Below are 24933 nucleotides of genomic sequence, written 5' to 3'. Positions count from 1 at the left end.
AAGAAAGTGTAAGAAGATAAGTAAGAAGGTAAAAGCAAGAGCAGGGATTAAGGAAGTAGGTTAAGAGAGGTGCAGAAGTTCTGAGAAGGTAAAAGTAAGAGCAGGTAAGAGAGGGTAAAAGTAAGAAAGAAGGGAGAGAGATTAAGAGAGAGGGAAGGAGAAGAGAATCAGAGTAAGGAGTAAGAGTTTAAGAGTCTAAGAGGGAAGGAGGGAGATAGTAAGGAGCAAAATTAAGTGTAAGAGCTTAAGTGAGGTGCATACATTAAGAGAGCACGAGTTAAGAAAAGCAAAGTTCTTGTTACAACACCTTATATCTTTTTCTATAGTGAATATTTTAATTCTCAGTAACCAGGTACATGACACACATTATACAGAATTTACATATAGCCTAGAAGAACTACTACATTACCATACAGTATTACATTTTAAACTCTAAAAGCTACCTTTCAAATTCTTCTCTTGCTGCTTGACCGTTGGATTCTTTATCAGCAGAAGGGTTCAGTAGTATCCTTCATCTTGTTAGAATATTGTTCTGTGGTTATATAGTAACTAACATTCAGTATGTTATAGCTCAAAGCTAGTTTTCCATTTTATTTCTGTTGCCTTGAAAACTCAGCTTCTTGATCTTGTTGACAAAGTTTCTAAGAACTTCCCCAGGACAGTGACTGTAAACATAGATTTGTATACATTCTTTATGATACACATTTTTTGATGGATGTCTCACACGATGAGTGTGATTGGAAAGGTGGTAACTGAACTACCTAATCTCTGGTAATTGCCAAGAATCTATAAATACTGAAGTTGCAAGAATAAAACTGTTGCAATCCTTCCCCCCGATGGGATCCCTCTGTCCCACCCCCCGTGGTGCCTGCTCGTCTCTGGGCACAGGCGGCGGAGGGGGTCCTGGAGTGGATACAACATGGACTCAAAGTATCTAGACACAGGAGGCTCAAACTTGCTGGAATAATCTCAGGTTTATTGTCTGTCGTCCATCCGGGGCAAGTGAGAGCGCGAAATGCTCTGGGTCTTATCTCTTATACCAGGGGGCAGGGGTGATTAGGGGATGCAGGGAGGTCACAGCCAATGGGAAGGGGGGGGAGGGAAAGAAGGTTTTCAGGTAGGAACTAACATTACACAAACCAAAGGTGAGTTTTACCCTTGGGAGGTAACAAGATTTTTTGATGCACTACAACATAAAACCAGGTTTTTTCCTGTCATATTGGAGCCGTGTCTGTGTGAATTATTGCATGCCCTACAGTGACATATCTTAGGTTGCATATTTTCAGAATCTTACGTTAAACAATCATATTCATAAGTTTTCTCTTTCATCTTCCCCAACAATGGAGGTGAGGCTTTGCTTCACAAACCGCTTCAGGCAGTCGGTCCCGGTGCTCCTGCAGGGCTCTGCGGAACAGCCGGCTGAAACAGCAAGAATGAGCAGAGATCCCAGGCCAGTAGATGAGGAGCATCAGCAGCTCCACGGCGGTGCCTGGCACTGCCACACGTCCCAGCAGGACAGAGGGTGTGAGACCCACCAGCAGAGAAGAAAGATTAAGAAGTGGAAGCAGCTGTGTCTGGGTGATTCCCTTCTCCAAGCCACAACAGCTCTGGGAAAGTATCTTGCCCTCTAGTCCAAGAAACCAGCCCTGCCCTTCTTTCCTCTGGGTCAAAACTCCTTATATTTTCAAGCACCCAGCAAGTACCAGTAATCAGGTTTCCCCACAGCTAATGGGCAAAACATTCCATTAGTGAGATGGAAAAAATTTAACCCCAATGGGGCCAAAATAAAAGGCATTGCACAGATGTGCCAAAGGCTGAGCTCATTCATAGTGTATATGCGGTAGAGAGGCATCAAAACTCTTTAAAGCAAAGTCCATCTTGGAAAAAAAAAAAGCCACTACACCAACCAGTGGCCAAGAGTCAGGAATAATTTTCAAGTCCACCATGCTATCACTTCACAACAGATTGTTTTCCCTTAAAGAACTGGGGCTTTGTCAACTCCAGGCAATGATGCTTCCACAATAGTCACAGATGACGTCACTGTCACAGTACGAGTAAATGTAGGTAACATTCATTTATAAATTATTTTATTTTTATTAAATATTATTAAATAAATAGGAAAATTGAAGCAAAGAGTGATTTCTTCTGTGCCACTTCCCAAGTAAGTAACCAACCTGAAACTGAACTCATGTCTTACAGTAGTGTCAGCCAGGATTCACACAGCTTCCCAAACACCAAGGAGATGCTCTGTAGTAGAAAATGAACCTGAAAACTCCACACAGAACCTCAATTTTCCCTTTCCAAAAAGAGCAATTGTCAGGAAAATTAATCAGCAAACACTAGATGTTTATGTGTAAAAGGGAGACAGAGGAGTCCATTTATTTTATTAAAATAAAAAGGGAGGTCATGGGGCATTATCCTGGGGGTCTCTGAAATTTTTGGAGGGCACAGCCTCCCTTTTATCCTAATTTCCCAGACACATGTCCCTTGTCTCTTTCCCTATTGGAAGTACTTGAGAGGTACAGACTTCCCGGAATGTTTAATACCTAAGATTTTCCCTCTTAATGGATAATCCACATCTTAATTTTGAAATTTTGTGGAATTTTATTATATTTCTCCAGTGTCATTTTCACCTTTCAGTGGAATCAAACCCATTGTTTTTGTTATCTCTCACTGATAGTTTCATCTTATCAGCAGACCCACACCTTGTTTGTAAAGACAAACCCGTCATTCCCCTGAATCCTTTGGTAATTACGGAAAGAGCACTTTGCTCAGTTACCATTAGTGAGCTTAACATGTGTTTGATTCTATCTGCTTTGATATTTAGAACAACCACAAGGAGGGTAGTCGGGAATCCAAAAATTAATACTTAAAACTCAGTCACAAATGCTTGTTCTCACTTATATTCTGCATGTTCTATTTTGACAATATACACTTCTTTCAGAAGAATGATGCAGCGATGGACTTCTTTCTTTGTCCCAATATCTTTTTTCATTACAGACTTCACTCAGGGTGCTAACCCACCATTAAGGCTCAAATGGGCTGGCCACCCATGGCCAGTTTTCTGATCTCTCTGGCTCTATACAGACTTAACATTTGCTAAGGTTTTTGCTACTTCTTCTCCTAAGAGTAGGAGTCCAGAAATGTAGAGATATTTCTCTGTTTATTGTATTCTCTAAAAAAGCGTTAATCCTATTTGATATTGTCTCAGTTTTAGAACACAGGTGTCTGCTAAGGAGGGCAGGAGGCTCCATTGGAATGAAAGAATGTAGATCCCCTCCCTCTGAATTATAATTCTGAAATCAAAGGACTATCAGACAGAGATTTAGGGATAGCAATAACAGTGTTTTACTAGTATTTATAAAGGGCAAACAAACAATAACTACAACATTAGCGAGAAAACGGAACCGGGGACCCCGTGACAACTTTCTCAACTGAGAAGGAAAGGATGGAGGAGAGGCTTTGCTTCACACACCCCATTGCGCAGCCAGTCTTGATGCTTGTGCAAGGCTCTGAGGAACACTCAGCTGGAACAGCAGGGATGAGCAGAGATCCTGGGCCGGTGGCTGAGGTGGATCAGCAGCTCCATGACGGTGGCTGGCACTGCCACACGTCCCGGCAGGACAAGGCATGCCAGGCCACCAACGAAGAGGGAAGAAGGAGAAGAAGCAGCAGTCTGGGTGATGGTGAAATTCCCTTCTCCCTACCGCAACAGCTCTGAGCCCAAAGTGTCTTATTCTGAAGCTGAAGAAGAGCTTGCCACACTGTCCCCACCCTCTTTTTTGCCTGCCCCCTTCCACACCTGGAGCCGGCTGAACTCTCTGTCTTTCGTCAATCACCCACCGAGTACCCACAGTTAGGTTTTCCCAGCAACTAATGGATAAAAATTAAACAGGCAAGCCAGAAAAAAAAAAAAAAAAAGGACACCTAACCCCCAAAAGCTCTTGACAGAAGGGCTTCAAAATATCCCTGGCAAACCAAGATTTATAAGAGATTAAGTAGTAACTAGAAAAATGCTTAATATAATACTGAGGTGAAAAATATAGATTTTAGGAGGGTTTCATACATGGAGTAAAAATGGAGGAAAAAAGGTGCAGTTTTTTGTTCTTCTTCTTCCTTCTTCTCCATGATTCTGCAGTTTTTGAGAGCATAAAGAATGATTTGTTTAGAGTTAGTCGCAATCTTACATAATTATGTAAGCAGATATAGAAAATTTATTTGTTAAAATATTACAACAATACACCTGTCTGTAGTTAATAGGGTAAAAAGAGATATAAAGGTGAAGAGGCTGCATGTTGTAGTTGATAGCCTGAAATGTATCTTTTCCCATCTTTTATTTGTGATCCTCCCCCCACCCCCAGCTTCTCTTTTTCCTAATTGTTTACCTGGCGTCAAGTTACCACGGTTACTGAAGTTTCTCTCCTCAGCCCCACGGCGAGAGGCCGGATAGAGTAAAGAGAGGACCCTGCTGGCATTTCCAGCTGCTTGAAGTTTCTTTAGCCCAGGAAAGCACAGGGTTGAGAGAAGAGAACCCTTCTTTCCAACACGGAAGTTTGTAACTCTGTTTTTCCTGTCCCAGAATGCCTCTGAGCTATGGAAGCTGAGAGGCCAGGCTTACCTTCCCTTCCCTTTCTTTCCCCCCTGGGTTGCCAGGAAACCAAGCCCCCCCTCTCTCCCCCTCTGCCCCTCTGTGGAGAATACTCCTACACCTTTGTGGGCATTTGAAGAAGTTGGTGTCTGTTATTTCTTATCTTGGAGTGTGTAACCTTGATTTGTAGAAAGTTTGTAAGATGTACTAACTGAGAAAAATAATTGGTTCTCTCTCTGATGTTCCCTCCCTCCGAGAAACCCTGTTAAAAGAGACCCCCCAGACCCCAAATCTTTTGTCTCTCGTCCCTTGGATTCCCCTTCACAGAAATAAACTGTGGAATGCAAACCAGAGAGAGAGTCCCCCCCCTGATTTCTTTACTCGCTCTATAGACTTGAATTCTTGAAGAAAATCAGTGAATCTCACAAACATATGCTGGCTCAAAACTCGAGTGAAGAGAAACCTCATCACTGAGCTAGCCGGGTCACACTCGAGAAGATCGAGTCAGATGGCGCCCAGATCGTGGGGCTGGCCTGTCCCTCAATGAAGGGGACAGAAGAACCACGGAAGGTGAGATTCTGACCACCGCTGGGACGACATCTACCCCAGAAGTGTCTCTTCGCTGTTCTAAGTGGAAGACGTGCTGGGGAGAAAAGCAAGAACCCCTGTGCACCGAGGGGCTGCTTTTGAGAGCGAGACAACGGCAGGAGCATTCAGAAGACTGAATTCCCCAAAGGGGGGAAGTGGTGAAGAGGGAGTGGGTGAGAGAAGAGTCCCATCCCAGGTGAAACTTCTGGATGCAGAGCAGTTTGGAGCCGTTGGTGAAAAAGCTGCAACGGACAGGTGAGATCACAGAGATGGGTGCAAGACTGTCTGTAGCACAAAGGGGGATTTTTAATCAAGTGATTGGCATTTTGCAAATTGGAGAGAAACCGTTTTCTAAGAAAAAGGTGAAAAAATTAGTGAATTGGGTTTTTTTAAATTTTCCTCAAGTGTCTCCTGCAGATATAACTTCTGTTTCCTTTTGGAACAGAGTGGGGACAAAATTGACTGAATCTGTGAATGCTGGAGATAGTTCAGCAGAGAAAGTAATCCATTTGTTTGTTTTGATTAGACTAACCCTTATTGAAAAAGAAGAAAAAAGGTTATCCAATCCTGACCCTGATAACCCTGTTTCTTTACCTCAACCCTGTTACCCTAAGCTGGGGGAGTCCTCTCAGCACCCCTGTTCCAGTAGCTCTGGCCAAGCTGTTGGAAACCTTTCCCTAAAACCCATCCCAGCTCCCTCTCTGTTATAAATTTGTATTGTGATATTGGCTTTCGCAGATGAATATTATATATTAAATACTTTTTAGCTATGCTAACAAGTCTTAAGTTTAAAAGAATTTCCTAGGTACAAGGCAAGGAAACTCCAGAGGGCAAGGACAGTGGGGCCCAAGTTGTTATCAGGAGAACAATAGAGCCCAAATTGTTATCAGCGGAAGATATGAAGACCAGCTGCCCTCAGGGGAAGGATGTGGGGCCCAGGCTGTTATCAACAAGTGACCATCTGCAGCAAAAAAGAAACCAAACTCCAAAATAATGCTGACCAGCAGAAAATAACATGATCCAAGAAGGTGGAACCAGGGAGGGGACATGCTTGAATATGCATTAACCTCTCACAGCAAAGAGGGGATAAAAAGGACACTCCTGAGATACCAGGTGTGTTCCTGGTAACCCACCAGGGCACCCGGCCGTTTTAACCCTTTGCTTTATTTCTTTTGTCTCCTAATTGTCTTTTGTTTATATTAAATTCTTTTTATAATTTATTAAGTGAATCTCGTTTTTAAGAATTTTTGGGGGCTCTTTCCGGGATAAGCACCTCACCTCTAGGACCACCGGAGATCCAGAACGGGGAAACAGGCGCGCCCCTGCTGAGTTCAGCAGATCCCATTCTGTTTCTCCTAGCGTGGACCAAGCGGCTGCAGGTCAAAAACCCGAGGACAAGAAGGAGAGGAATAAAGCAAAGGAAAGGGGAAAAAAGGCTCCATAAAACCGCGGTATTTTTGCTCCATAATTCTTGTGCACGAAGACCCAAAGAAGAAGACGGATTGTAAGTAATCTTTGGGGGAGCGGGAAGCGGGGGTTGCAAGATACCCCTGGGGTTACTGGGACTGGGTCTCAGGGGAGGGGTGAGCCCCTCGGGAAAGGGAGCCCAAGGTTTTCCTGGCACAATCCACTGGGAAAACAGAGTAAAATGTGGATTCTCTAAAACTTTGTCAAGTTGAGGATTAAATCCAAGAAATTTGGACTTAAAACTGCCAAATTGAGGAATAATCCAAGAAACTTGGGATATTTGACATATTACAGTGCCCATGGGCGGATATTAACAAGGGAAGTAAAGTGCACCTTATTGTCTTGCTGTGACTGGGTGGAGTTGAATGAACAGATGTGAGAATGCGTAAATAGGTGTGATTGTTGCATTGAAGTTTGTGGGGTTTTTTTTTTTGGTTTTTTTTTTTTTTGGAATTGTGTTGTTAAAGAGGAAAGGTTTTCTGTACTGTGCTGGAGTGAGGGTGAGCAACTGTATTGTGTTGTTAAAGAGGAAAGGTTTTCTGTGCTGTGCTGGAGTAAGAGTGAACACGCGTCAATGCTTCCACAGGGACTGGATCACGGTGGGGACACATGGAGTGATTCGCTTCCTCCCTGCGAGCTCCTGTCTTGGAGCCCCGGGAGGGGAGGCAAACCAGAACTGGGGCTTGTAGCCCAGGAGCCGCGGGGGTGTTGTATCAAATCTGTTCTCAGTGGGATAGCAGCTCTGCTCTCAGAGCAAAGCCAAAGTTATCTTTAGTGGCGATGGTCCCTCCGTGCCTTTCGTCCCCCCTGGGCAACAAGAGCTGCTTGCGGGGGAGGGGTCGCTTTGGTGAGATGGTATGTGATTCAGTGTTTGAAGTTGTTTGTTTTTTGGTTTTTTTTGGTTTTTTTTAGAAGTTTTCTTTGCCCCACTGTAGCAGCGGTGAGAGGTTTTCCTGGGAGATGGTGCTCCCAGGGCTACTCCCTGCCGAGCTATTGGAGGGGCGGGTCAGCCTCAGGAGTGCAAGGGAACTCCTGGAGCTCCGGCCGGCGGTGAGTCCGGCCAGACCCTGATAAGATCAGGGCACGGAGGGTGCCCTGAGGGGATGAGTTCAGCTCATCCCTTTTGAGTAAAGTGAGGGCAGGGGCCTTCTAAGTCTTGGTGCCCCTGGATTGTTTAAACTTATTTGGAGCTCTCAAGCCGCAGAGCTGTGTTTAGGCGGCTGTGGGCAGGCTGGATTGAACCACAGATGCTGGTTCGGGTTCCTTGCTCCAGGCACTGGGGGATTGGAGGAGCTCTCAGTGACTCCTGGAACCTCCTGAAGCTGTGAAACAGGCTGGGAACATGCCCAATGGTGAGAGAGCCAGGTGAGTCCCTCTGGGACACAGGTTTTCTATGCCGGGGTCTTGTGAGACCCCGCACATTAAGTTCTGTGATTTCGGGAGTAAGGACTGATGTCAAACTGTCTCAGAGAGCTTTTTCTTAGCCAGATGTGTGAGCGAGATATGGAGCAGTACTGGCGTATGGTATCAGCTCCAAACCAAGGGAGCTGCAAGTTGCAAGCCTTTGTTTTACCGGGTTCTGAGAGAATTCCGTGTATGATGGTGCTGTGGTCTTCTACAGCAATAAGTTGTGTCGGTGCTTAAAATTTGAGATTTCAGGAAGAGTATGCATCCTGGGAGAAAATGGAAAAGAAGTGAGCTCTGTTTTTTCTTGAGTGACTGCAATATTTATTTTGTAGAGAAACAAACCCATTTCTTAGTATGCCTTCCAATTTCTTTACTTTAGTGAATATCGTAGAATTTTGTGGTTGATTTTAATTTTAAAGGCAAGTTACAGTAATTTGCATAGTAGTCACTTCTTGAGGTGAAAACTTATCAGGTTGTCAATAAGTGTTAGAGCTGTTAACCCTAATGTTGTTTGTGTCCCGTGCTGATGGGCACAGCCCATGGTTCTTAACAGCAGAACCTGGTGCCAGCCTAAAAGCAAAATCCTGTGGATTGTTGAAAATCTTTTTACTGCTGCTGAAAATTATTTTGTCTCTTTTCACGATATGAAATGCTGATCATCTCTCCAGTGATTGCTAAGGAGTTATTGTGATAGTGTGTTTAGCTGAAGATCAGGCTCAGAACTGCCATGATTTCTTGTTCTTTTGAATTTGCCAAGAGAGTGCACACGTCTCTAGGAGTGCTTGTGTTGTTTTGCAGCTGTGCTTATTACAGAAGCAGAAGTGGACCCAGTTAAAAGATTAAAATTAAGATTGTTGGTGTTTCGAATTAAGAAGAGGATTGTGGAGACTCTAAACTTGGTCTATTTTAATAAGTACATGTGTTAATTTAGAGATGAGTTTTATTTTGTGAAAGAAGAGTTCAAAAACAATTGTAAGACTGGTTCTTGCTATAGATTGTTCATAGTATATAAGCTGCAAGTACTGTTGAAACATAAAGGTATTGTCAGAAACTTGTCAATGTATCTAAATGCCTGTAAGAATAAAAGACCTGATCATATCTTGTCATGAGAAAAGTTACACTAGAGATTATTCACATTAAGCAGCTGTGTGAGGATAGACTCCTTTGTACCTGTAGAAGAAAACTTAGAGAAGAATGATGTCTGTGTCTTCATTTCTAGCTTGACTGAAGATCTGTTCAAGGCAGAAGAAATAGAAATTGCAAGTTTGTTTTAGTTGGTAAAAGGAGCTAGCTAGCTGACTGGTCTCTGTGTCTAGCGCCTTTGATGGCTTTGGGGAGCGTCCCCAAAAGGAGGTGTTAGAATTTGTTGTTATTCTGAAGCAAAGTAATTTGTGTAGTGGAGATTCTGGAGGGATGTGGTGTAAAGAGTGGCGAGATAATAATGGCAAAGAGAAAGAGAGAGGTTTGCGTCTCTTTTCATTAAAGTTGTAAAGATTTTTAGAAAGAGAGCGAGAAGTGTCTTGTTGGCTCCGAAGAGTGAGCACTGGCTTGTGGGGAGAAAAACTTTCAAGCGCGATTAGAGATGAGAATTGTGCCCGAAATAGGAGATGTTAGGAGCATCTGGAGCGCTGGGTTAGGAGCTGCTAGGTTTAGGTGTTGTTTTATTGCTTTTATGTAAAGCGGCTGTAGCAGGACCCGGTCCCTGTGAGTGGTGAACAGCAGGGCCCGGTGTGGCGGTTCCCGGTCCTCTACCACCCAATGTGAAGGGTGCAGAGCGCGGTTCGTGAGTGGCGCTGCTGGAGCGGGACCCGCCCTGTCTGTGCCGGGGTCTCGAGGGGTGCGGGGTGCTGGGGTACTCTGGCCTGGCAGTGGTGCTGGGTGAGGTTTGCTGCTGAAGAGCAAGCTGGCCCAGCAGAGGAGCCCTAGACCAGAGCACTGTGGACTGCGGGCTCTGCCCCTCGGCAGTGGCGGGAGCTGAGTGTGTTTGAAAATGCCAGTCCTGTGTGTGAAGGGACGGCACAGCAGGGAAAGAGGGGACACGAGCTTTGCCCCAGGGTCAGCACGCAAGTGACTGGCAAGGACGCAAGTGGGCCCCTGCAGAGCGAGCGGCTGAAACAGCCTGCTTGGCCCAGAGCTGCGGCAGCAGGGGTGCGGGAGAGAGATAGCCTGAAAAAATGCTGTGAATGGGAAAGGAACGGAACAAAAGCCGAGAAACAGACCGGTGGATGATGAGACCAAAGCAAAAGTAATCTTGCTCGTTAGGTTCTGAAAACCTCATCAAGGAGTTTAAATTTCTTGAAATAGGATTTTTTTTTCTCTCTTATTTTTTTCTTCTCTTTCTTTTACTCTTGTTGTTAAAAGGAAGGGGTTTGTTCTAAGAAACCGATAAAAGAAGTTTGTGAAGCTATACAAGTAAATAGTAACCAAAAGGTAAAAAAGGTAATGAATGTAATTTATTTGAAGTCAAAACTAACCTAGTCTTTCTTGTTTAACTAATCTGAACGTGCAGAAAGAGATTGGCTCCTATGTTAACTGTTAAATTTCGCTGATGGAAAATTTTGATGTGATGTTTTCATTCTCCCTGTGTTATTAAGAAATTGTTTTCAGGTACTACTGATAATTAAGGCAGAGAAGCTGCAATCTGGACCAAAGAGTGAAGTTGGATTCACACCAATAAGATCAAAAGAGCTGAGGACTGGACTGTAATACCCAAACTGAGTGATACCAAATGTACTCTTGAGCAGAGACCGGCGGCAATGAACTGATCCAAGGAATGAGCTAAGAATCATGCCTAACTGGGAAGTAAGACCAAGCCTGTATCAGTAGTTTCAAGTCCTGCCTGGACAAGTTCTGGGACACTTTGATATCCACCTTGGGGAGGAAAACTCCCACTCCAAACAGGAGGACTGGGGCTGTTTTGGTTGGGAAATCCTCGTATATTTTTACTTTTGCCTGTGATTTGTATAAAGGAGGGGGGAGAACCACAACTTCCATCAGTGCCACATCATATATATTGTCTAAATCATCCCAATACGGGGCATGCTATCTGGATTAAATATAAGTGTTTAAATTAGAGAATAATAGGTATTGTGGTCCACAAAGTTAAGCCTCTCATTGCAGGAAGTGTGAGGTGTCAAATCTATTAAGAATAACTTAAATGATAACTTTTTTTTTACAGATGGGAAATTACTAGTGCGTGTTGAGTGGGAAGTACCTGAGGAACGGTGGGAAACTGCTGTTAAAAGGTGTCAAAAGAAATTTGCTTGGAAATTACAAAAGAGGAAGTGACAAGGAAATAAGGGGGCAAGACCAGATTGACCACTACAACTCGCCACCGAGAAGAATATAAAACACCTGCTGTGAGCTGCAACCTCATAGGCAGGATTGGTGGGGGTGTAAGCCATACTGGACCCCTATTATTCCTTCTTCTGTCACTTATCCTTTTCCCTTTTGGGACACCAGCAAAGCCATGTTACAAATGCTATCAAAAGCTTTACATGGAATGACACCGGGGTTTCTTTCTTATTACCCACACCAGTATCAATAATCACTGCTATAACCCATCCAAATTAAGTACCTGTATGCATAAAGGGAAAATATTAGACCACAGAAAATCTAGGAACAAGTAGTAACAGATTAGAAAACAACTGCCCAAAAAGGAGGAAAAGATGGATTTGCTTCACAGTTGTTGCCAGGAGAAATAACCAAGATTTGGTAAGAGAGCAAATGGTAAGTGAAAAGATAAAGCCAACACAGTAACCTAGACCTGTATTAACCTCACGTCAGGACATGTAAGCAAAGCTCAAACAGCAATTAAATGGAGAAAACTTCTTCATGAAGTGAGAAATACTCCTGGTAAAAAGTATAAAGCTGGTAATAAAACTTGTACATAGTAAGTTCCAGAGAAACCAACTCGGTATTAGACCCCAAGGAAAGTAAAAGAAAAAATTGTGTACATAGTAATAGAACCAGATTCTTCCAGTGTAATAGTACAGAGAAAAATCCTTACTCTGGAAATAGCCAAATTTTGAGGAAATATAAATCAACAGAAAAATGACTATTAGAAAGCACCAGAGGTCTTATTTTGGGATATGTGAGAAAAGGGCATACCCAAAGCTCCCTTCGCAATGGAAGGGGAATTGTACTCTGAGAATGATTCAGCTAGGATTTTTTCTTTTTGTCAGGACAAGACAGAAATTAGTTGGGGGTGTTGGTTTTTGAGGTCCTAAAAAGAAATAAAAGGAAATAGTCTGAGTACCTCAAAAATGGGGAGATGAGAAATAGCCCCTGAACACATATTAGAAACATTCTTGGGCACAAGATGGAAGTTGGAGATATCGAACCCCAATTTTTGCATTATGAAACTCCAAGCTGTTGTAGAAATCATAACCAGTGAAACAGCTGGAGCTATAGAATTAATAGCCAGTCAGTGATGAAAGCCACAGCGGCAATATATCAAAATAAGCTGGCTTTAGACTATTTATTGGCTAAAAGAAGGGGTGTTCTGTGAGAAAATAAATACATAAGATTGTTGTTTTCAATGACAATAAAAATGCCGTTCTAGATATCGCCAAAGAAATCAGAAAAATGGCCCATGTGCCAGTCCAAAAATGAAAACCAGTAATGACCACTAACTGGTGGGATAATATATTGGGGATAGAGTAGTAGAAGAAGCTAAGTTTCTTCTCCTTGTAGCAGTGCTACAGCTGGTTTAATATTTCTTCCTTGTTTAATCCCCTGTTTAATTTGGCTAATCACCAAAGTAGTGCAAGGTATGCAAATAGTAGTAATGCCTACAGACTCAAAATTGGCTACATCTAGAATGGCACAAAAAAAAAATCATGGTATTAGGAAAACAAAATAATGTGAAAGATCTATTGGAAAAAGCTAAACTGATTTGTGAGAAAAATGAACGAGTGCTAGAAGCTGGAAAACAAGAATTATTGCTCAAGCCAAATGATTTATAAAAAAAGAAGAGGAGGGGTTTGTTATAAATTTGTATTGTGATATTGGCTTTCGCAGATGAATATTATATATTAAATACTTTTTAGCTATGCTAACAAGTCTTAAGTTTAAAAGAATTTCCTAGGTACAAGGCAAGGAAACTCCAGAGGGCAAGGACAGTGGGGCCCAAGTTGTTATCAGGAGAACAATAGAGCCCAAATTGTTATCAGCGGAAGATATGAAGACCAGCTGCCCTCAGGGGAAGGATGTGGGGCCCAGGCTGTTATCAACAAGTGACCATCTGCAGCAAAAAGGAAACCAAACTCCAAAATAATGCTGACCAGCAGAAAATAACATGATCCAAGAAGGTGGAACCAGGGAGGGGACATGCTTGAATATGCATTAACCTCTCACAGCAAAGAGGGGATAAAAAGGACACTCCTGAGATACCAGGTGTGTTCCTGGTAACCCACCAGGGCACCCGGCCGTTTTAACCCTTTGCTTTATTTCTTTTGTCTCCTAATTGTCTTTTGTTTATATTAAATTCTTTTTATAATTTATTAAGTGAATCTCGTTTTTAAGACTCTCCTACCCCTCTTTACCCTCAATATTCCTCTCCTTTTATTCCTGGTGGTCTTTTGGGTACACAAAATGGAGGAGACCACATGGTGAGTCTCCCCCCAAGTGTTACACAAAGGGCCCAGGAACTTCAAAATGGTGGTGAGCACATGGTCGACCCCCAAGTTGCTTCTTCTTCCCACAATCCCTTTGTTTCCCCTCCCCCCTTCAACCCTTTCCTCCCCCAAGACCTCCCCCCTCCTGGTCCTCCAGACCCTCCCTCCTCTGCCTCAGCCCCACCCCTCAGGGGTGTCTCCCTCCCAAGGCACCCTGCCCCTGACCCCTCCTACCCCCCCTGCAACCCCGCCTGCCCTCTCTCTGCTGCTGGCTCCCAGGTCACTCCCTCCAGCTCACACAGAGTGGGGAAGGGAGGGGGTGAAGGGACAAACCAGGAACAGAGACCTGCCTTCTTTGCAGCACCTGTAACTTATGGGAGGGGAGGAACATTACCAGAATGGAATGCAATGTCATTTCGATTGAAAATGGAATTATGCAAAGCAGCAAAGGAGTTTGGAAAGGAAAGCCAATTTTTTAAAAGTCTTTTAAAGGCAACCCTCTCCTCCAACCAATTGGTCCCACATGATTTGAAGGATTTGTTTTCCTGCCTTCTATCCCCAGGAGAATATTTGCTCTGGGAAGGGGCTTGGAAAAGATTGTTGAAAACCCTTTTGGGAGAATTACTGAGCAGTGATTTTGAGGCTTTAGATGAAAGGGGTAAAATAATTACCATGAATCACTTATGTGGCGAAGGTGATTGGAGCGAACCTATTGACCAGGCCCAAAATTTGCCAAAAGGAGTTAGAGAGAAAATAAAGAAAGCTGCAGAGAAAGCATTTTTCAGTATTCCTCTTTCTGAATCTGTTGTTCCCTATGCTCAAGTTAAACAGCGTTCTGATGAAAGATTTGTAGATTTTGTGAATAGATTAAAGGTACAGATTGAAAGACAAGTGCAGAATACCACCCTGCACTCTGACTTGCTGTTGGAAATGGCTCGAGTGAATGCGAACGAAGCCTGCAAAGCACTGATTCGGGTGCTGCCGAAGGATCCACCACCAACCTTGACAACTTTAATCGAGATGTGTACGGATGTAATCAGCACTTCAATGCCAAGGACTGAGGATTCCCAGAGAACCCCAGGAAGGATTGCAGCCACAACTGTACCTACTCTGCCATCACCAGCCAAGCCGAAGGGACCGTTCACCTGTCATCGGTGTGGACAGCCAGGACATTTTGCAAAGTTCTGCCAAGTGCCATATCCTAACAAGCAAGGGCAGGGAAACTGGGAAAAGGGAGGGGGTCCTCAGAACCAAAAAAACTAGATACCCAGCGCGAGTCTATTCCGCACAGAGACACAAGTGGAATAGAAGTCACAGGGGGAGGGAAAATTGAATGTGATAACACTCTTAAATGTCACATTTCTCACAGGTCTGACTTCTGCCACCGAAATAACACCAAGGGTTATGAAGATTGGAAGCCAAAATTACCTCTCAAATTGTTTACTGTGAAAGATCATTTTTTTAGGTCTCGCCACTGGACGGTTGTTTCCGTTGACCCACTGAGGGAAAAACTGACCCCCGACCTGAATTGTAAGTTTCTTGTTATTGGGGACACAAAAAACACACCCCCAGAGATTGAAATTTCTCCTGTCACTCTTTCAGCTGACTTGGATGCACTCATCCTTTTGGCACGGTGCATCAACCCACCATTCTACCTGGCACAAGGGCAGGTAATTGCTCAAGCTATTCCCATTCCATCAGGGATCCCAGTAGATGATGCAGCACCTCAGATCTACTGGGCTCAAGCAGTGGGAGAAAACAAACCCATCATCTCATGCCATTTAAAGAAAGGTAGTGAAGGCATGGGAATGACAGACATGATAGACACAGGAGCAGATGTGACTGTCATCCCTGAAAGGAGATGGCCACCACAATGGGAACTGCAACCGATGGTTAGCCACATCCAAGGTATAGGGGGAGCCCAATTGGCCAAGATATCAAAGGAACCCATTCAGATTAGAAGACCTGATGGGCAAATAGCATCTATTCGCCCCATTGTCACTGATTTCCAGGTTCCCCTGTGGGGAAGAGATGTCATGTCCCAATGGGGAGTCCGCATTCACATTCCAAAAACACCTCAGGATTTTTGATTGCGGCCACTGAGAAGCGCCAGACCCAAAAACTAGAATGGACCACAGATTCCCCAATTTGGATACCCCAGTGGCCGCTGAGTAAAGAGAAATTAAAGGCGCTAAATGAGTTAGTGGATGAGCAATTGGCCCAAGGCAATATTGAACCTACTTTTAGCCCTTGGAACTCCCCAGTGTTTGTCATTAAAAAGCCAGGGAAAGACAAGTGGAGATTAGTTCATGATCTGAGAGAAATTAACAAAGTCATTGTAGACATGGGACCTCTTCAGCCAGGAATGCCGTCTCCTGCCATGCTTCCTCAAGATTGGGAATTGGCTGTGATTGACATCAAAGATTGCTTTTTCAAAATTCCTCTAGACCCTATAGATGCCTCCAGGTTTGCTTTTTCTGTGCCTTCCCTCAACAGAGAAGCCCCAATGAGAAGGTTTCATTGGAAATCCCTTCCCCAAGGGATGAAAAATTCACCTGTGATTTGCCAATGGTATGTTGCCACCTTGTTATCCCCTGTGCGAGCTGAGGTGGGGGAAGCCATTATCCTGCATTATATGGATGATGTGCTAGTGTGTGCCCCCCAGGAAAAATTGCTCCAGTCCACACTGGACCGGGTGATCGAAGTTTTAACAACTGCAGGACTCACCCTTCAGGAAGAAAAAGTACAAAAGATGCCTCCTTGGAAATACCTAGGTCTGGAAATCACAGCAAAAACAATTGTTCCTCAAAAATTGGCTTTTAACAGCAATCCCAAAACCTTAGCCGACTTGCACTCTCTGTGTGGAACACTGAATTGGGTTAGGCCTTGGCTAGGCATTGCCACTGATGACCTAGCCCCTCTTTTCAATTTATTGAAAGGGGGAGATGAGCTGAGTGCTCCAAGGACACTGACTCCAGAAGCCAGGGATGCTTTAGAGAAGGTAAGCAGTATGATGGAAAAAGAGACAGGCACATAGATGCCATCCAGAGCTGCCTTTCAAATTTATTGTAATGGGGAAATTGCCACACCTTCAGGGGTTGATTTTTCAGTGGGACAAGGACCAGAAAGACCATTTGATAATAACTGAGTGGGTCTTTCTCAGTCACCATCGGTCCAAAAATATTACACGGCCACAGGAATTGATGGCCCAGCTGGTTGGAAAGGCCAGGCTGAGAATGAGAGAACTTGCTGGCTGTGATTTTTCATGTATACATTTGCCCCTAAGCCTCTCTGAGGAAGAAACCTCCTCAGTGAAGATGACCAGGGAAATGTTTGAGCACCTCTTGAGGAATCAAGAGACCCTGCAAATTGCTCTGGAGAATTTTACTGGGCAGATTTCAGTTCATGCCCCTGCACACAAATTGTTTAATTCAAAATTTCATTTGGTACCAAAAGATAAGAGGAGTCAGAAGCCCCTTGAAGCTTTGACTGTTTTTACTGATGCTTCTGGAGCATCCCGAAGGTCAGTAATGACCTGGAAAGATCCTCAGACGCAGCAGTGGGAATCAGATGTTGATTATGTGGAAGGATCCCCTCAAATTGCTGAGTTAGCAGCAGTGGTTAGAGCATTTGAGAGATTTTCAGAACCATTCAATTTGGTCACTGATTCAGCCTATGTAGCAGGAGTGGTTTCCAGAGCAGAAAATGCAGTCCTCAAGGAGATCTCAAACAGAACTTTGTTTGAATTGCTTTCAAAACTGATTTATGCAGTGTCCCATCGAGAACATCCTTACTTTGTTATGCATACCCGGTCGCACATGGAATTACCTGGTTTCATAGCAGAAGGGAATGACAGAGCTGATTCCCTGGCTGCTGCCCCTGTTGGGCTGGCCAGACTTCCTGACCTGTTTCAACAAGCAAAATTAAGCCATGAAATGTTTCATCAGAATGTACCAGGCCTGATTCGACAGTTTAATCTGAAACGAGATCAAGCCAAAGCCATTGTGGCCACATGTCCCCACTGTCAGCACTCAGCTCTGCCATCCCTGGGTGCTGGAGTCAATCCAAGGGGACTTGAAAGCTGTGATGTATGGCAAACTGATGTAACACACATTCCTGAATTTGGACAGGTAAAATATGTACATGTATCTATTGATACCTTCTCGGGAGCAATTTTTGCCTCAGCCCATGCAGGAGAAAAAGGTGTGCATGCCACAAAGCACCTGTTGCAAGCTTTTTCTGTACTAGGAATCCCTAAAGAAATTAAAACAGATAATGGACCAGCATATATTTCCAAAGTGTTTAAGGAATTTTTGCAGGAATGGGGAGTGAGACACAAGACAGGAATCCCACACTCTCCAACAGGTCAAGCAATAGTAGAGAGAGCACACCAGTCACTCAAAGGAGTTTTGAAAAATCAATGGAAAGACAAAGTAAAGTTAACACCACAAGAAAGATTATGCAAAGCCCTGTTCACTCTCAATTTTTTAAATTGTTCTATGGAAGATCAAAACCCCCCTGTGGTTAAGCATTTCTCCCCTCATGGCAAACACAAGCTCAAGGAACATCCACCAGTGCTGATGAGAGACCCTGATAGTGGAAAAATTGAAGGTCCCTACAAATTAGTGACATGGGGAAGAGGATACGCTTGTGTATCAACACCCCTGGGTTTGTGGTGGGTCCCACAGAGGTGGGTAAAACCGTACATTGAAAAACATCCCACCAGACCCCCCGATATTTCAGTGGCAGAAGTTCAAAGATCAAACAGGTATTTGGGTGGAGAAGGAAATCCAGATTCTCCATTCTACCCTGACTTTCCACTGTTGAATCTGTTTATTGATGAATTCAGCTAATGTTGTTTGTTCCTTGTTAACCTGTATTTTAGGAAGAAACCATCCCCAGCATGACAGTTTTGTGAACATTTTCTCAGGATGGGGATTTTCAGGATGGCTGTCTTCTGTTTTCCGGACTGTTTTAGGGTTTTTTGCAATTGTTGTTGTTGTTTTGATTATGTTTTCTGCTTTGCAACGTTGGTGTGTTACCACTACCACCAAGTTAATTTCTCCTGCACCTCAGATAAAAGCTGTGGAATTCCCAAATCCCAACATACCCCAAACCCCTTCCCCTTGGTTTGAAGAAGTAAAACCAAGTTCCCTTCCTTCTTTTGGAAAAAATTAGGGGGAGATGTTGTAGTTGATAGCCTGAAATGTATCTTTTCCCATCTTTTATTTGTGATCCTCCCCCCACCCCCAGCTTCTCTTTTTCCTAATTGTTTACCTGGCGTCAAGTTACCACGGTTACTGAAGTTTCTCTCCTCAGCCCCACGGCGAGAGGCCGGATAGAGTAAAGAGAGGACCCCGCTGGCATTTCCAGCTGCTTGAAGTTTCTTCAGCCCAGGAAAGCACGGGGTTGAGAGAAGAGAACCCTTCTTTCCAACACGGAAGTTTGTAACTCTGTTTTTCCTGTCCCAGAATGCCTCTGAGCTATGGAAGCTGAGAGGCCAGGCTTACCTTCCCTTCCCTTTCTTTCCCCCCTGGGTTGCCGGGAAACCAAGCCCCCCCTCTCTCCTCCTCTGCCCCTCTGTGGAGAATACTCCTACACCTTTGTGGGCATTTGAAGAAGTTGGTGTCTGTTATTTCTTATCTTGGAGTGTGTAACCTTGATTTGTAGAAAGTTTGTAAGATGTACTAACTGAGAAAAATAATTGGTTCTTTCTCTGATGTTCCCTCCCTCCGAGAAACCCTGTTAAAAGAGACCCCCCAGACCCCAAATCTTTTGTCTCTCGTCCCTTGGATTCCCCTTCACAGAAATAAACTGTGGAATGCAAACCAGAGAGAGAGTCCCCCCCCTGATTTCTTTACTCGCTCTATAGACTTGAATTCTTGAAGAAAATCAGTGAATCTCACAAACATATGCTGGCTCAAAACTCGAGTGAAGAGAAACCTCATCACTGAGCTAGCCGGGTCACACTCGAGAAGATCGAGTCAGCTGCATGTACCAATAGAACAAAATGAGCCAAGTTGTGGAGAGCTGAACTTGTGCAGCCAGTCTGGAGAGACTTACCAGATTTTGTAATGACTTTCTAATAAACACGAGAAACGAGATTCTAATGAGCCTGGGAGTTGTCTTCAAACATAAGAACTGATATAAGTGGGACTCCTCACAAGGGAGGATCGCAAAAGAATTTAGTTCATAGGAGATTAAGAAAACCAAGAACAGAAAGAAAAATATAGAAGAATCATAGCAGAATCAGAGAAAGAGGAAAAGAATTTCTTAGAGAAAAGTTACACTAAGGTGAAAAAATTATTTTCCCTTTTTTGCCCTAACTTTACTGACAATATAAAGGTATGAAAAGTTCTAATAGTGTAATAATCTAATTTCTTTACTTAATTTTCAATGTCAAGCTGTCTTTCACACTACCTGTGGCAAGTGAAGGCACAGAAACAGCATATGATAAAAAAAGAAATGACAACATGGATTGGCCTCCATTGACTGGAGATCTGAGAGTAGGGATGCTCAAATAGACTACTTCAGCAGGCAGTCTGTGGGTAGGCTTTCAGGGCTTCTCCCGCTTTTCCTGCGGTGTGTTAGTCGCGGCTTCTCATTTTTCACATCTAGCTGAGATGTCTAAACTTTTGGGGTCTCAGAGACCTTGACTCGATTGTGATGGTCCACCCATGTTCAGCTGTCTTGATGGCCATTTCTGTGGTCAGTTACACCTGGAAATGTCCATGACACTTAGCCTCTACTGGTACTTCTTTCCACTCTTTAACTAGGATTCAATATTTTAATTGGATGTTATGATCAACAACACCTTTGATCAAAAAAATTCTTTAGACAATTTTTCCTCCTCAGGGATAAAAATTAAGGTGTATTGAGATGTCTTCGTGCTAGCATTCTGAAACACATAATCACGGAATGCTTATATGAAGGTGCTTTATTAAGAGTTCTGGGTGTCAAGGGTACACATATCCAAATCTGACCTGACTTGGTTTTGAGTTGAACATGTTTTATAATCTATTGTTATATAAATTACATATTAATTATTAACTTACATTCTTTTATTATATACACTGATTTTACCCAAGCATGGATTTCTTGTGATCCCACTCAAACCCCTAACATAGTTTTTCATCATTCTTTAAAAGATAATTTTATCTAATCATATCTAAACATTATATAATTTATCATATACTGACTACAAAAATGCAGTTTCACATGATCTTAACAAGCACAAGGCCTAAAATTTCCCAGGGTCTGCTTTTAACACTTTTCTGAGGGCTAGCCAACCCTTTTTTTCTAACTCCCGAAATATTCTATGATTTTAAAATCGTTTACTATCATTTATTTTTACTAAGACACACACTTCCTTTTGATCCAGACCCGCTTTACAAGTTAACAAAGGCTTCAGGTTGGTGGATTTCTGGTACCATGAGCCCTTAGACACCCCTAACAATTTCTTCTCTTATCTTTTGGACTTTCTTGAGATCCCAGCTGTTTTTGCACAGATTGCCATTTTCAGTGTCCCTCTGCCCTGCAGACAGCAACACAGATTTTTCTAACCATTGTTTGGGTTGGGTCTCCCCTGCTGGAGAAAGCAGGACTCTGCCACTTCCTTGTGGTTAAACCCGTCACCTCTATCCTGCAGGACCCTGTAGGCCCTGCTCTTTTTCCTCATTGAGCTAGAAAAATTCTGCCATTACCTTAACTTTTCTTCCTTGTACTCACTCCATTTACAATACACTGCATACCAGAGCCAGTCCTTGTCCTTTCACATTGTCTAAACAATTCCTTTCTAGTCTGGTGATCCCAGTGGGCACAGCCGGCAGCACCACAGGCAGCTGGGGCGTCCCACAGCCTCACGGGTCCGGTGGCCACTACCACCCACCCCTATCCGGGGCTGGTGTAGCCAGGCACTGCCCAGCGGTAAGTCCCATCAGCCTCACAGGTATCCAGTCCATGGTCCTGGTCTCTCACTTCTATATCTGGTCTTTGCCTCAACCATATTTCTCCACACTCCCCTTTAATTCTGTTCCAACTCAACAATATGATCACTCCATCCTCTGTTGTCAAGACTGCTTCTCAAATCCCTTTATTGCTCCTCCTAAGCATGGACTGTCAAGACCTCTACTCGATTTTACCTTTTTGCCCCCGTTGTGTGTCTATATCCTTAATTACCTTCGTGAGAATGTAAAAACCAACTCCACATTCTTCCAAGGGATCCTTTGGAGATATTTTTGGGATCGTCATCCCTTTTGCTAGGGTCCCTTCCCGGCTGTACCCTTGCAACCTTCCATGAGTGCCCTGTTTTACCAGTGCAAATCTCCATGGGAGCCCTCCTAGGTTTTTCTCCCCGAAGATCCCATTTTACTCACTGGTGAAATTTTCAGTGGTCTTTCACTGTGGACACTTCACCATCTCCCTTGGTCTGCCACTCATCTGTCTCCTGGACATTCTCAGGAACCAAATCGATCACCTGGAGCCAGCCCACACCAAGGGGAGCTGAACACTAGAATTGGGTGAAACATGCCTTCAACTCCTCTCGCTGCCTGCATGCCCAGATAGTGAAAATACCCCACATGGATCCCCATTTGTCAGGAAAATTAATGTAGAAACACCAGAAGTTTATGTCCAAAAAGAAGACAGAGAAGTCCTTTTACTTTATTCAAATAAAGGGAAAACTCATGGGGCATTCCTCTGGAGTGTCTCAAATTTTTGTAGAAATACTCCTGAAACACCAGAGTTAGGTGAAAGCCTTGGGAGTCCTTAAGGGTACAAACAGGGCAAGATTGGGAAATGCCAGAAGAAATGAGCTGTAGGATTCCAGGTGTGAGAGGGGTGAGCTGAGAAATACAAAGCAAAGAGCAGGTTCAAAGCCAGGACAAAAAAAGTAGTGGCTTGCGAAGAATTGAAAAGAAACAGGTTATAAGGTCATGTCCCCTGCCAGCATTTGTGATTGGACCCATTAGTACCCCTATATATTATTAAGTCCACCACACAATTTAATCTTTAGAGCTTGCCCAGAGAACATGTGGTATCTGAGGTTTGATATTTTACCACTATTAAAGTATCTCATCTCCATCTTTCCTATCCCTCTATTTAGTCACAGATGCCTAGCTAGACCAGACCCGGAGTCACAGGGAACCAACTGCAACGTGAGGTATGAAAGACAGTAAGAGTTCTAAAAGAAAACGAAACATGTCAGGAGCTTGTCCCTGAAACATGAGCCCGCACGGATTTGCAGCACATTCATTGTCCAAGCTACTTCTTGCATGACTTCAAATTTGCTGTCAGATGTCTATACTCCTTGTTAGCTCGAAGTACCAACAAGCACGTTCGAGTTTGTCAAGCAATAAGGTGTCGCCCTGAAAGGTCAGCTTTTGGAGCTTGTTGACATGTTTTCTAAGAACTTTCCCAGGACAGTAACTGTAAACATAGATATGTATACGTTCCTTCTGTTACACGTCTTTTCGTGGATATCTCTCACGGCCAGTGCGGTTGGGAAGGTGTTGTCTTGACTATCCAATCCCTTGCCGTGGTTAGAAACTAATAAATAATGAGAGAAGAAATAAAGTGCTGTCTTCTCATTCATCATATCTTGAGTTGTCTCCATGTGACTTATTTCGTGTCCAACAGCGTCATCTGGTAACCCCAACGCGTGCTGCAGGTGGCTGTTGCAAGGTACTGTCTAGCCTGTAGCTATAGTGCCTTTTGGGTTCTCTCCTACGGAGGACCCGGTTATGGGAATATGGTGTGTGGCATTTGATCAGAAAGGGATTGATGCCTCGGATGCTGATTTTCAGCACTTGTATGATTATGGGAGAATTGAAGGGTTTTTCTCTGTGGCTGATGTGGTTTTATTGAAGCCGGTTTGGGACCCCAAGCAATTCCCCAGTCCAGGCTATGGTAGTAGGTTATGACCCCCGTCTGGCTCAGCTGCTGCAGATTTGACGGCAGTACAACTGCACTCCGAAAAGCTGCACGTCTTCTTCTACTGGTTCTGTGGCTGCTCTCTCTGACCTGGATGAGAGAGATGACTCTGATGTCAGTTGTGGGAGCGGGGCGGAGCTGCTTGATGTAGCCCGGCCTCCCCCGGCACCCCTGAAGCGTAGGCCTGGAGTAGGGTTGGATCCTGGCCGGTGGGCTATTGGAGGCTCCATGGAAGGGACAAAACGCCTCGTCCGGCGCCCCAGAGGTGTAAGAGTAGGATAGAGTCGCTTTCTTTGTTGCCTTCGTGGAACAGACCGAAGGGGGGCCGCCCAAACAGGGGGTAACGTCGCCCCTGAGGGCAACATCACGAATGGTCCCATGTTTTCCACTGTGGCTAGGCTGTGTGTGCTCTGAGGTGGGGTATGAGACAAGTCTGGTCTGCATGGCCGCGCATGCCGATGTGAATCCTGGCTTTTGAACTCCCGAGGAGATGCTGTTAAGGGTGATTCCTAGCATTGTCCCCCCGGGTCGGATTCTTGGAGCGTGGGGATAGGTGCCTTGAGTGGTGCGGACACTGGGCACCTGCCAGCTCCATGGTGGGGTTTCCCATCCTGCGAGCCCGGGACGCCCCTAGCAGCGGAGCGCAATGATACCACGGCCCCGCGGGCTGTGCCTCGACCGGCACCACAATACCCTCCTGCACTGGAGGTGGGCCACGCTGCGCTAGTTTCACCTCCCCCTACCTCGCGTTCCCGAGCATCACTTGAGCCTACAGCTGGAGGTGGGGGGGGGCACCTGTCACTTCCTGCGGCCGTGGCAGATCAAGGTCCTGAGATGTTTACTATTGGCTTGAATGGTGATGCTGCGGGGACGAAGCCGGTGGTTTCCACAGGAAAAGGGTCCCGGGATGCTGGAGTTTCTTCGTCCAGCCTGTGGACCTTGCTTCCCTGCTAGATGACTGTGTGGCCGCGAGATCAGAAGCGCTTTTGGGGTGCTGTGAAGGCTAAGGTTCATGAGGTATCTGGCTGTGATTCTGAGCACGACCCCCTGGACAGCGAGGATAGCTCCTCATGTTCCACTGGTGTTACGGCAGCTGCGGTGCCAGATGTTGTTGTGGGGTCTTCCAGCCAGGTGCCTGGGAGCACCTCCTAAGGGGACTCCCTTAGATGGGATACAGAAAGTGACGCTGCTTCTCTGGATAGGTATCAAACATTCCCTGTTCTTCAGGATGCAGCTCAGAGGACTCCTCAGCTAGTATCCTGGAAGGCCTATGTGGATCTAAGGGAGAAGGTTGAAAAACATGGGCTTGGCTTGAGTGTGGTTATACAGGCTCTT

At 44.4% G+C, this 24933-nt stretch overlaps 1 long non-coding RNA gene across 1 annotated transcript; it reads right to left on the bottom strand.

Annotated features, from left to right (window-relative positions):
• Positions 1-3516: 3516 nt before the first annotated feature.
• On the bottom strand, positions 3517-4470 carry LOC111928921 (uncharacterized). The gene is made up of 3 exons (XR_015287025.1): positions 4386-4470; positions 4067-4132; positions 3517-3603 (listed from the first exon to the last, which is right to left on the bottom strand). It is a non-coding gene; the product is annotated as an uncharacterized LOC111928921 (long non-coding RNA).
• Positions 4471-24933: the final 20463 nt, after the last annotated feature.

The sequence above is a fragment of the Cyanistes caeruleus genome, chromosome 5, assembly GCF_971803275.1.
Source record: "Cyanistes caeruleus chromosome 5, bCyaCae1.hap1.1, whole genome shotgun sequence".
Classification (NCBI taxonomy): Eukaryota; Metazoa; Chordata; class Aves; order Passeriformes; family Paridae; genus Cyanistes; species Cyanistes caeruleus.
This window is presented reverse-complemented; position numbering and strand designations above follow the sequence as displayed.